The following is a 12,280-nucleotide window of genomic DNA, read 5'->3' on the forward strand; positions in this document are numbered from 1 at the left end:
CACTTCAACCCTCAAATCCTGGTTCTTATGGTAATCACTTTTTTTTCTTTTCAGAATTACAACATATGTACAGACCACTAAGGAAAATTTATTTTTTCTAGTTCTTCATTTTATCTAACTGGAAACATAAAGCATATAATCTTTATGAGACTTGCTAAACACTGTTTCAAACTCATTTAAACTAATTGTAACCATTTCCTTCACTTCCATTGCTCTGCCTAACACTCCACTGAAGAAATACACAGTTTATCCACTTTAATGTTGGTGGACAGTGGATAGAACTTCATGCTTTCATGCCAGGGGCCCAAGTTCAACCCCTGGCCAGGCAACTAAGATCCCACAAGGTGTCCTGAGGCAAAAACCAAACAAACAAAAACCTGATTATTAATGTTGGTGGACTGTTAATGCTGGCACTTTCCTTTGGTTATTAGAATAATGTTATGAATACTCTTGTAGATGGCCTTTTTGATATACATACACATGTATATTTCTCTAATAGAAAAGGTGGTATCTAAGTAGAATTGCTGAGTCTAAAGAAAGCTGAGCGCTGAAGAATTGATGCTTTTGAACTGCAGTGTTAGAGAAGACTATTGAGTCCCTTGGACTGCAAGGAGATCAAACCAGTCAATCCTCAAGGAAATCAGTCCTGAATATTCATTGGAAGGACTGATGCTGAAGCTCCAATACTTTGGGCACCTGATGCGAAGAACTGACTCATTAGAAAAGACCCTGATGCTGGGAAAGATTGAAGGCAGGAGAAGAAGGAGACGACAGAGGATCAGATGGTTGGATGGCATCACTGAATCGATGGACATGAGTTTGAGCAAGCTCCGGGAGTTGGTGATGGACAGGGAAGTCTGGCGTGCTGCAGTCCAAGGGGATCACAAAGAGTCGGACATGACTGAGCAACTGAACTGAACTGAAATAAGGATGTGTATCTCTAACTTTCCTGGATAATGCCAAAATCTTCCAAAGTGGTTTTAACAACTAACTCTCTCACAAGCAGAGTTTAAGGATTCATGTCAATGTATGGCAAAACCAATACAATATTGTACAATAATTAGCCTCCAATTAAAATAAATTTATATTTTAAAAAAGAAGAGTTTAATGTTAGCTTTTCTGGTGATGTGACACCTCATTTAAAAAAACTATTTGAGTTATAACTTACATACAATATAATGCATTTTAACTGTATAGCTCAATGATTTTGACAAACGTATACCTTAATGCTATTTGTTGTTGTTCAGTTGTTCAATCGTGTCCAACTCTTTCCAACCTCATGGACTGCAGCATGCCAGGACTCCCTGTCCTTAACCATTTCTTGGAGCTTGCTCAAACTCATGTCCATTGAGTCAGTGAGGCCACCCAACCATCTCATCCTCTATGCTATTATCACTCCAATTAAGACAAAATATGTCATCACCCCAGAAAGTACTTTCCTGCCCCTCTTTAATCAGCTTCCATCACATCTGCTGCAGGCAACCACTGATCTGATTCCTTTCATAACAAATTTGTTCCAGAATTTCACATAAATGGAATTATACTGTATACAACATTTTGTCTAGCTTTTTTGCACACCTTGAGATTCAGCCATACCACTGTATAAATTACTTTTTAAAAATTGCTGGATAGTATTTCATTGTGTAAATAAATCACAATTTGTTTCTCAGTTTACTTGTTGCTGGGCATTTGGGTTGTTTCCAGATCCTAGTTATTATGAACATGTACAAACCTTTGTACATGTGTTGGAGAAGACTCTTGAGAGTCTTGAGAGTCCCTTGGACTGCAAGGAGATCCAATCAATCCATCCTAAAAGAGATCAATCCTGGATGTTCATTGGAAGGTCTGATGTTGAAGCTGAAACTCCAATACTCTGGCCACCTCATGCGAAGGGTTGACTCATTGGAAAAGACCTTAATGCTGGGTAGGATTGGGGGCGGGAGGAGAAGGGGACGACAGAGGATGAGATGGTTGGATGGCATCACCGACTCGATGAACATGGGTGTGGGTAGACTCTGGGAGTCGGTGATGGACAGAGAGGCCTGGCGTGCTGCAATTCATGGGGTCGCAAAGAGTCGGACACGACTGAGCGACTGAACTGAACTGAACTGAACAAACCTTTGTATGGACCTATTTTTTCATTCTCTTGGGGAAAGACCTAAGAATAGTTAGGACATATGGCAAGAAAATCTTTAAATTTTTAAAAATCTGCCAAAATATTTTTCAAAGTGGTTGTACAGTTTTATACTCCTACCGTTTCTAATTGTTCCACATTCTTGCCAACACTTAGTATTGCTGGGTTTTTTACTTTAGCAAGTCTAGCAAGTGTGAAGTGATATCTCATTGTGGTTTTTATCTGCATTTTCCAGATGACCAATGATGTTTAATATCTTCTCAGGTGCTTATTGACCATTCCCATAATCTTTTGTGCAGTGTATATTTTTGACCACTGTTAAAAATAGTTTGAGTTATGCAAGTTTTTCATATATTCTAGACACAAGTCTTTTGTTCAGGATATATTATGCAAATATTTGAAACTCTTTCAAATTTCAGTAGCTTCAGTAGCTTGCCTTTTCATCTTTTTAACAGTGTTCTTTAAGAGATGGTTTTCACTTAGATTAGGTTTCCAGCAAACAAAATCTTTGCTTACTCCAAGGGCATGAAAGTTTTTCCTCTTTTCTTAGAAGTTTCTCAGTTTTAATGTTTATTTCATTACTTGATGTATACGCCCATCTTTAACCTCAGTGTCACCGTTTTGCTTCCTGTAGCTTTACAGCACGTCTTGAAATCAGGGATTACAAATCCTCCAACTCTGTTCTTCTTCAAAATGGTTTTAGCTGTGCTAGGTTCTCTGCATTTTCAAATAAATCTTCAAATCAGCTTGTCAATTTATATTTTTTTTAAAAAGTGAGATTTTGGGTGAGATTCCGGGATTGTGTTGAGTCTATAGATCAATTTGGGAATAATGATCATCCTAACAATTTGAGTCTTCTGTGCCAAGAACATGGCAGGCAGGCGTGCTAAGTCACTTCCGCTGTATCCAACTTTCTGTGATCTCATGAACTGCAGGCTGCCAGGTTCTTCTGTTCATGGGATTTTTCAGGCAAGAATACTGGAGTGGGTTGCCATGCCCTTCTCCAGGGGATCTTCCTAACCCAGGGATTGAACCTGACTCTCCTGCATTGTAGGCAGATTCTTTACCATCTGAGCCACCAGGGACATGGTATCTCTGTTTATCTTTCTTATTTTTCTCAGGAATGTTTTATAGGCTTTCAGTGTAGAGGGTTTGTGTACACATCTCTTTTAAAATTTATTTCTAGCGCTCAGTTTGGCAAAAAATTGGAATGATACAGAGATTAGCATGGCCCCTGTGCAAAGATGAAAAAAAAATCTATTCCTAAATATTTCAAAAATATTATTATGAATGGTACATGTGTTTTTCATTTTTCCAACTGCTGAATGCCAGTATTATTTATTATACTGCTAGTATTATTATGCAACTAGTGTCTTGTGATCTGGCTAAATGCATCTATTAATTCTAGTAGGATTTTTTTGGGAGGGTAGATTTCTTAGGATTTTTTTATGTAGACAATTATGTCTTTTGCAAACAGAGATAGTTGTATTACTTCCTTTACAATCTTACGCCTTCATTTTTCTTGGACCACCAGCACAATGTTGGATAGAAGTAGTGAGAGTAAGAATCCTCCTCTTAGTCTTAATCTTACAGCAAAGTCATTCACTCTTTTAGTCACTATGATGATGCCTGCATGCTTTTCTAGATTCTTTGATCAGGTTGGAGAAGTTTCCTTTTTCTGCTAGTGTGTTACAAATTTTTATCATGATAATGTTAAAATGTGTCAAATGATCCTTCTGTTGAGAAGATTACATTGTTTTGGTCAGGTGTCAGATTCAGAGGAATAGGAACCTCATAAAATTGAGTTGAAAAGCCTTTTTTCTTCTGTTTTCTAAAAGAATCTGTGTAAGATTGGTATCATTATTTCTTAAATGTCAGATAAATTTTAGCAATGAAATCAACTAGGACTGGAGTTTTCTTTGTTAGAAAGGATCATGAATTCAATTTCCTTAACAGATACAAGGCTACTCCAGTTTTCTTTGAGCCAACTTTTGTAACATTGTGTGTTTCATTCAAGTTATCAAATTAATTAGTATAAAACTGTTCCTAACATTCCCTTATCAACCTTTCAATTCTGAAAGATCTTTAGTGATAAACCCTTCTTTAATTTTTGACACTAGTAATCTGTTTGGTTTTTTCTTTCTTTTGATTAGCCTTCCTAGGAGTTTAAAATTTTTATTAACTTTTTAAAAAGAATCAACTTTTGGCTTCATTCATTTTCTATAGTTTTCTATTTAATTAACTTTTGCTCTGAGTTTTATTATTTCTTACTTTCTATTTGAGTTTAATTTTTTCTTCTGGTTGAAGACAGAAACTCCGTGTGGCAGCCTGCCTGCAACATGGTCGCTAGTAAGTCTTGCCTCTTGGGATTTCGTGTAAGTCTCTCCTACACTGAATATAACTGATTTATGTAACTAATAAGACATTACAAAACTGGCAGAATATAGCTTTCCATACTAGGCCTTAACGTCATTACAGCTTCTGCCTTGCTCTCTCACGGACTGCTTGCTCCAAAGAAGCCAGCCACATTACCATGAAGATACTTAACCAACCCTGTTGAGAGGTCCAGGTGGCAAGAAACTAGGTCTCTAGCACAAACTTACCGATTGAGTTTTACAGATAATAAAACAAGACTTACTCATTCATTTAAACATTCAAGTATCTACTATATCAGGGACTCCTTTGTGGGTTGGAGTTTAAAGATAAACCAGACAAAGCCTCTCCATTTTAAGAACAGATTCTGGTCAAGCAACTCAGTTCATTCCTTCCCCAAACTCCACTAAAACTCTGGTAAGGAATTAAGGACAAAAAAAAAAAAAAAAAAGCATAAATCTAGAAGGAAGAGAGGATTGAAAATAGAAAATGTACCGTTTTAGAAGATGAAAAACAAGTAGACAAGCTTTAACTGACAGAACAGATAGAATTCTCAAAAGGTGTGAGAAACGGCAGTATCAGGTACCTCTGAAACCGATGATAAAAGAATGGCGGTGGTGCAGAAAAATAAAGACGAAAGCTGTTTGAGAAGCAGGTAGAGTCCTAGATTCCTGTCTAGCTCCATTCACATTGTGGAACAACTGCCTCATCTTTATCCTGGCATAATCTGGAAGTGTATTCTCTGGAAAAAGTAAAAGACTTTTTGGAGGGATGATGTCAGGCACAGCTGAGGGCACAACACTGTACCCAAAACAAGGAATTAAGTGACCATAAACATTAATTCCTGAATGCAGACACTCCCCAAGCCAAAATCCCCAACTTGGTCTCCAGAATGCAGGTAACAAGACTATTACCCTTCAGGTAGGAGTCTGGAAGTCTCATCTCTGGATAATTGACTAGCTAAGAGGAAAGACCTAACTAAGGATACTAACATTATAGGTTCCCTAGGATCAGCCCAATCAAACCACTCTATGATAAAGCTCAAAGTCAACTAGTCCCACTAATGAATTCAAAGCATTGAGTCAATGTTTTAGATTCCCACTGCATCATGAATAAATAATCAAGGACACTATATACTTGAAGGAAGCTTCCGAAATGGAGGACAGTGATCAAAACAAATAAACAAAACAGAATTTGGAGGAAGCATAAGCATGTGCAAGAAAAAGAAAACTCTAAAATAAATTATCTTCAGTGAGCATAGAGAAGATACTACCATATGTGAAACAAGAATAGTATGCTATTCTAAAATAACATTCAAGAAATAAAAAAGAATGATTATAAATCAAAAGCATAATAGCAAAAATGAAAAAGTGAAGAGGTTTAGAGGATAAAGGTAAGTAAATTTTCGAGAAAGCAAGGTAATATAAGGGAAACAAAACTTCACCAAAGCTATTTAAAAAGTGGAACATCACTTTTAAATTTATGAAGGAAAAATTATTTCCAACATAGAAACCCAGCTAAACTTTCATTTAGGTTTGCTGATACCTTTTCCAATGTGTAAGGCATCAAAAATTTTTGCTTCTTGTGTATCCTTTTCTCATGAAACTTCTAAATATTAAAAAATGAGGGGTAGGGAGAGAAATGGATACAGAGAATGATGTTTGATCCCAAGAGGACAGCTGTGCATCAAATATGAAGAACATACTCAATTAGCCTGAAGCACTCTGAATCAAGAAACAGATTTGTTGGAAACGGTCACTGAAATTCCTGCTGGAAAACTTTTTCTAATGTGAGGTTAGACTAAATAAGCCTGATACGGGTTTCTTTACTTGGTTGAGTTTGACCAGTGTTGATAAACCTGCTGCTTGCCTGTTTCACCCTAAAGAAAGGTTCTGCTTTGTTCTGCTTCTGGGGACTAATTTGAATACTATAAAAGTCAAATTGTCGATTTTCACTTTCACTGAGGGATCTTATACCTGAACTTAAGGCAATCATATGAAGCAAGCGACAGTAATATTTTGATTAATAAATTACTTATTGGAAATGTTTTCCTTGCAAGGAAGCATATTCAGTGTGAACTTCTGATTCAAGCAGAATAAATTATAATTATCAAATTCTGCTTATACATTCTGACCATTTTCTTCTAGCAGCAAAACAGACAGTGAATATTCTATAGAAAGCTACACTTTACTGAAAAGCACAAGGAAGCAAATCAAGTATATAAAAATAAAAAAACATTTCTCAACTCAGATTTGTCTTGTCAGGAAACTTGCTTCTTAAAGGATACAGGAAAAAGCTGTGAATATTAACAGCATAAGCTTTGGCAACAGAAAAGTTGACCTCTATCACTTAAATATAAATGACTGTGCCTCTCTACACTTAGTAGGTTACATTACATATACATTAATAGAAATATAAAATACAAACTATGTGATCTTTAGAGGGAAAAAGTCACTTAGAGAGGGAAATTTAGAGATTGTGTCTTCAGTAGGGGGTATCACCTAACTCATACAACTGTGATGAAGTTCAGATGAGATACAGTTGTCTCTTGGTTCCTGCAGAAGATTGGTTCTGGAACTCCCTTTGTACATCAAAAAGCGGTGGATGCTCAAGTCCCTTATACAAAATGATGTATTACAGTCAGCCCTCAGAATCCATGGTACCCAGGTAACGAGGGCTGACTGTAATTAATGCAAAATGTTTAGCATTCTATCTGTGACAGGTATCTTCAGGGAGATACAACTAATAAACATCAGATTCTTTTTTTCTTGGCTGTACTGTGACTTGTAGGCTCTTAGTTCCCTGATCAGAGATTGAAACTGTGCCCTTGGCAGTGAAAGCATGGAATCCTAACCACTGGACAGCCAGGGAATTCCCTATAGTTACTCTGGTACTCTTAAAATGCATACTCAGAAAAACAAAATGCAAATTGCAACTGAGTCTGGCCTAACATAAAAAAGTATACTGTATTTCACTGACTTGAAAAGCCCAATTATGGTAAGGTACATCAGTACTGTATTTGCCAAATTTTCCAATTAAATTGTGATAAACCATCCCCTGCAAGACACCTCCCAATTTCAGAGATGATGAAATGTGAAAAAAATTTTTTTTCTTTCTTAGATTGGTAAAATTCATTAAGTTTAGTTATATAGTTGAGAGTTAAGATACTATATACCATGAAAACAATCATTTTGAAGACAAGATGAAGTCACACAATTAGAATTAAATTGCTTGGTTTCTTAAAGTACTCTTCTATGTTTATCATCACCACAAATTTTACCTAAGCTCCCATTCGTCACTTCCTCAGAGAAAAGTTCCTTGGACACTGAGACTAGAATGGTTTCCTTTGTTGCACAGTCCCACTGTATTTATTACTTCTCCGTGATACTCATCATATATTACTCAATACTAATTTTCTCCCGTTGATCTCAAGTTCAATAAAGACTATTTTGTTCAGCAAAATATACCAAGTGCAAAGGTTGCAAAACCATATAAACGAGAAAGGAAATATAAGCAAGTAAGGTGGTCAAGTGCAATACTTTCCCTCATTATTTTTCAAAGCACCAGTACATACTATTGACAATTTAAAAAAAAATCCATTTAAAATTTTAGGCTTTATTTCATTTCATTAAGATAACAGAGAACTTTAAGAAAAATCCATGTTGATATATGTAGATTTGGTTCATTCATTTAACTTATATATAATAGTATATACCACAATATGACAATTCATGTACTCATTCCAATATTTGCTTATTCTATTAGTCACAGGAATCAGGATGTTTCTAATTTTCTGCTACAGCAAAAAATATCTCAGTATGCAAGATACCTCTATGGTATATTAAGGGTTTTAAGACATGTTCAATTTCATTTTCACTTCATCTTTTCTAGCTATCGAAAACTGCTTTCCAAAGTTGTTGTATCAAATCATACGCCTATAAACAGTGCACAAGATATTTCCTTATACTTATCCTCACCAACATCTGTTAAAATTTTATAAATCTGATAGGTGTCAAATGGTACTGATCTCACTTGCATTCTTCTGATTAATAATGAATTTGAGAATCTGATTTTCATGGGTTTATTGACCATTTGTGTTTCCTCTTTTGTGAATTAGCTTTTTTTTTTTAACTGATCTCCCTGTAAAGTTTTTGGTTATATATGCTGTAAATATTCTCTTAGCATTTTAACTTTATGATTCATCTGTAACAAATAAGTTTTAAATTTTGATGCAGCCAAGCTTATCAGTATTTTCTTGAAAGAATTTTAAAGCTTTGGTTTTCAAATTTTAGATTATAATCTACCTAGAAATAAATCTGGGATATGATATGAGATGGGTTTAATTATTTTTTCTTATCGTTAACAACTGTATAAATACCATTTATTAAATATTTTACTCTTTCCTCAGTGATCCAAAATGCCAACTTAATATTAAATTATATTGATTTTTCACAGTCACTTATTTTTCCATATACATCTTAATACTGACTTTCCAAGTTTCACTATATGCCCTATTGGGATTTTACTTAAAATTCATTTACAGATTAATTTTTGGAGAACTGATACCTTATCAAACAGAGTCTTCTCAATAAGCTTAATATATTTCATTCACTCAGATTTTTGCCTATATCTTTCAATAAATTTTTTTACTTTAGAGACCTCTCAGAAATTTTTCATTCCTGTGTATCCACTTTTCCACCCAAACTCCTGATGTCATCACATTTACAAAAGCCCAGCTAAGACATCATTTACTTCTACAAATATTTTCCTAACTTTCCAGATTCAATTAGACACTCCTCCGCCATGTTCTTAGTCTTATTTATTCATTCTTTGCTTAGTATGACCAAGAGTTGTGTCAGACACAGAGGTTATATATACCGGTGAATAAGGTGGACAGTCCCTAGCTTCATAGAGCTTTCATTCTAACAGGAGACAAAGAATAATAAATACATTCAAGGTGACACATGGTATTACTGGGGAAGTATACTGTGCTATAAGAATACTTGAGAGAAATATGTAACTCTTGGGGGATGGTTGGATGCGGGGGAGATGGCTGGATGGGGGGGAGAAGGTGTCAATTACTGCTTTTCAAGGAAGTAACATGTAGACTGAAACCTGTAAGAAGAACAGAAGTTAGCAAACACAATTGTGACTAAATATCATTAGTACTGACATCCCTGTCCTACTCTTGATTTTATTGGAAGAGCTCCACTGCTTAACTGTGAAATCATCTACTCTCTGAATGTTTCCTCCCTTGATACCATTTCTTGGCTCTAATACTGCCTACAATAATCATTAATTACTTTCTGGTTCTTCTTTCTTCCTTAAATGCTAGTATTCTCCCTTGCTCTATCCTTTTCATTTCTTTTTTCAGTCTAAATACTATTTCTAAAGGAAATTTTCCATTTTCAGAATTTCAAATATGGATTTAGGCACTAAGGACTCCCAAAACTTTTACTTTTACCTCACTCCACTACAGATTTTCACATCTACATTTCCAACTACATACTAGATGGCTCTCTATATGTTCCACAGAATCAAACTTTAGACATATTAACATTTGATCTTTTTATACGTGGTATAAACTGACAACTAACCAGTGAAAGCAGATCTCCCTCCCATATTCAGAATCATCATTCATAATGATATGGATGAGTCACTATTCTGAATGTATGTTGGTGAGTATGCTCTTCTTGAAAGCCAGTTTATAAAATAAACACAGTCACTGAAGGTTTGGGAATATAAAGGTTGTTTTAAAGACTGAATAAATCACAGAATTTTTTATTATTATTATTATATTTTTAATCATAGAATTTTGTAGGCCAGGTATGCGTTAATTTTTTTAATTTTTAATATATAAATATGGCTAGGTTACTAGCTGCCATTCAATCAAACATAAATCTAGGTATTGCGGTGAAGGTATTTTACAGATATAATTAAATTCCATCATCAGTTGACTTTAAGTAAAGGAGATTATCCTGGATAATGTGGGTGGACCTCATTCAGTTAGTTGAAAGGCCTTAAAAATGGGGCTGAGGTGTCCCTAAGAGAGAAAAGAAATTCCACTTATGGACAGCAGCTTCAGCCCATACCCATTGGTTCTAGCCTGTCCTTCCTGATAGCCTACCCTAAGGACTTCAGACTTGACTAGGTTGTCCCTACAACTGTGTAAACCCAATCTCTCTATACATATTTTCTTATATCCAAAAACCAATTCCTTCAAAAACTTAGTTAACCTTCTGGTCTATTCATTTCCAATCAGTTCCATGTACCAGTAACTACACCCAAACTTTTTTTCTGGACATGGTTTTTAAACCTATTTTTTCAACTTAATCTTGTAATATGTTCCTTCCTCTCCATCCCACATTAGACCATCACCATCTCTTACCTGAACTAGTGATTGAAAAAGCCTCCTAACTGGCTTCTCAGATTAGTTTTTTTCTCCTCTATCTATTCTCCACACTGCTGCCAGAGGTCTCTTTCTGGAAAACAAATATGATCATGTCACTATCCTTCTTTAAAATTTTTGAAGTCTTCCTATGTACAGGATAGAGGTAAATTTGTTTTCTATTTCATTATTTTTTTTTAAACTCTTATTTCCTTCTATTTTTCTTTGCATTTAATTATGTTATTTTTCTAAGTTATTAAAATGACTATATAGTTCATTGATGCTTTTCTCCCTTTCTAATAGGCATTTAAGGTTTTAAATTCTCTCTAAGAATTGCTTTAGCTAATCATACCAATTGGTATGTATTATTTTCATTACCCTTTAGTTTAAAATATTTAAAATTTTCTTCAACCAATGAGTTATTTAGAAATTTTTGTAATATCCAAAGCAGAACTTTGTAAGTTCCAATAGGAAAATAGCAGCAGTTTATTTCTAAAATTTCCCACTTTCCCCCTAGAACTCATTACAGAGGAACAAAGATATTCTGAAAAGAGAGAGAGAAAAGAAAAGAGAAGAAATCCTATATCTTCAATGAACCTAGGAGACAATTAAAACCTGAAAATGCCAAACTGTAAGCAAATATGGCCCAAAATACTTAAGACAAGTGCTAATAGAACCTCCGCAAGGGAGAAAGTCATGAAAGATGAAAGCAAGTCTAATGGGGCAACAGCAGCAAATTTTTACTCCAGAAAGAGAGTGGGAATTGCAATGTTTACTACTGAAACTGTATGGGGGAATCTCAGAAGGAAGTAGAGAAAGGAGTGTAGAAAGTGTCATGAGAGTCAATTGAGGATGAACTAGAAGTGACAGGTCTCAGATAAGACTCCCTTTTAAAACCAAGGCATGCATTTTCCCTCTATAATTTCAAACTTGAAGAAAAGTTAAATGAAGAGTACAATGAACTACCATATACCCTTTGCAGATTCTCTGTTAACATTTGAGCACACACTTTAAAAGGCAAGAGCTGAATTCCTTGCTGGCAGAAACTCCTTAAACATATATTATTGAGAGGCAAAGGAGATGTGGCTTTATTCTGAAGAAAGAATCCATCAGAACATAAGAGAATAGAGGTCTGAGCAGAGAAACCTGAGAAACAACCTTGCTCCTAATGTCCTGTCCCACCTCCTTCTCCCACTCCAGTTTCTTCTAGTAGGTGGTTTGAGAAAACTTATCTCATTCAAATACGAGTAACAAAAGTGGTAAGTACCCATACAAAATTACCATTTAAAAGATGTGAAAAAGCAGCACAACATCCCTGACAAAGAAAACTCAACAGAATACAGCACCACAAAATAGATAAAAACTATAATGCTACTTTTCATTAT

At 35.2% G+C, this 12,280-nt stretch overlaps 1 protein-coding gene and 1 pseudogene across 5 annotated transcripts in view; one reads left to right on the forward strand and one right to left on the reverse strand.

Moving 5' to 3' along the window:
- LOC145505852 (protein argonaute-3) overlaps positions 1 to 12,280 on the reverse strand; it is a 112,863-nt gene that overhangs the window by 42,506 nt on the left and 58,077 nt on the right. For 2 of the 5 annotated variants that reach the window (XM_081488930.1, XM_081488929.1), the window contains exon 1: positions 10,896 to 10,989. The exons of the other annotated variants lie outside the window; for them this stretch is intronic. The gene's annotated coding sequence lies outside the window, so the exon portion shown is untranslated. Of the gene's footprint in view, positions 1 to 10,895; positions 10,990 to 12,280 lie in introns of those variants that run through there. 5 annotated transcript variants of the gene reach the window in all.
- Positions 3,309 to 3,407, forward strand: LOC145508082 (U6 spliceosomal RNA; annotated as a pseudogene).

This window comes from Giraffa tippelskirchi, chromosome 5, assembly GCF_054371585.1.
Source record: "Giraffa tippelskirchi isolate mGirTip1 chromosome 5, T2T-mGirTip1v1.2.pri, whole genome shotgun sequence".
NCBI lineage: Eukaryota > Metazoa > Chordata > Mammalia > Artiodactyla > Giraffidae > Giraffa > Giraffa tippelskirchi.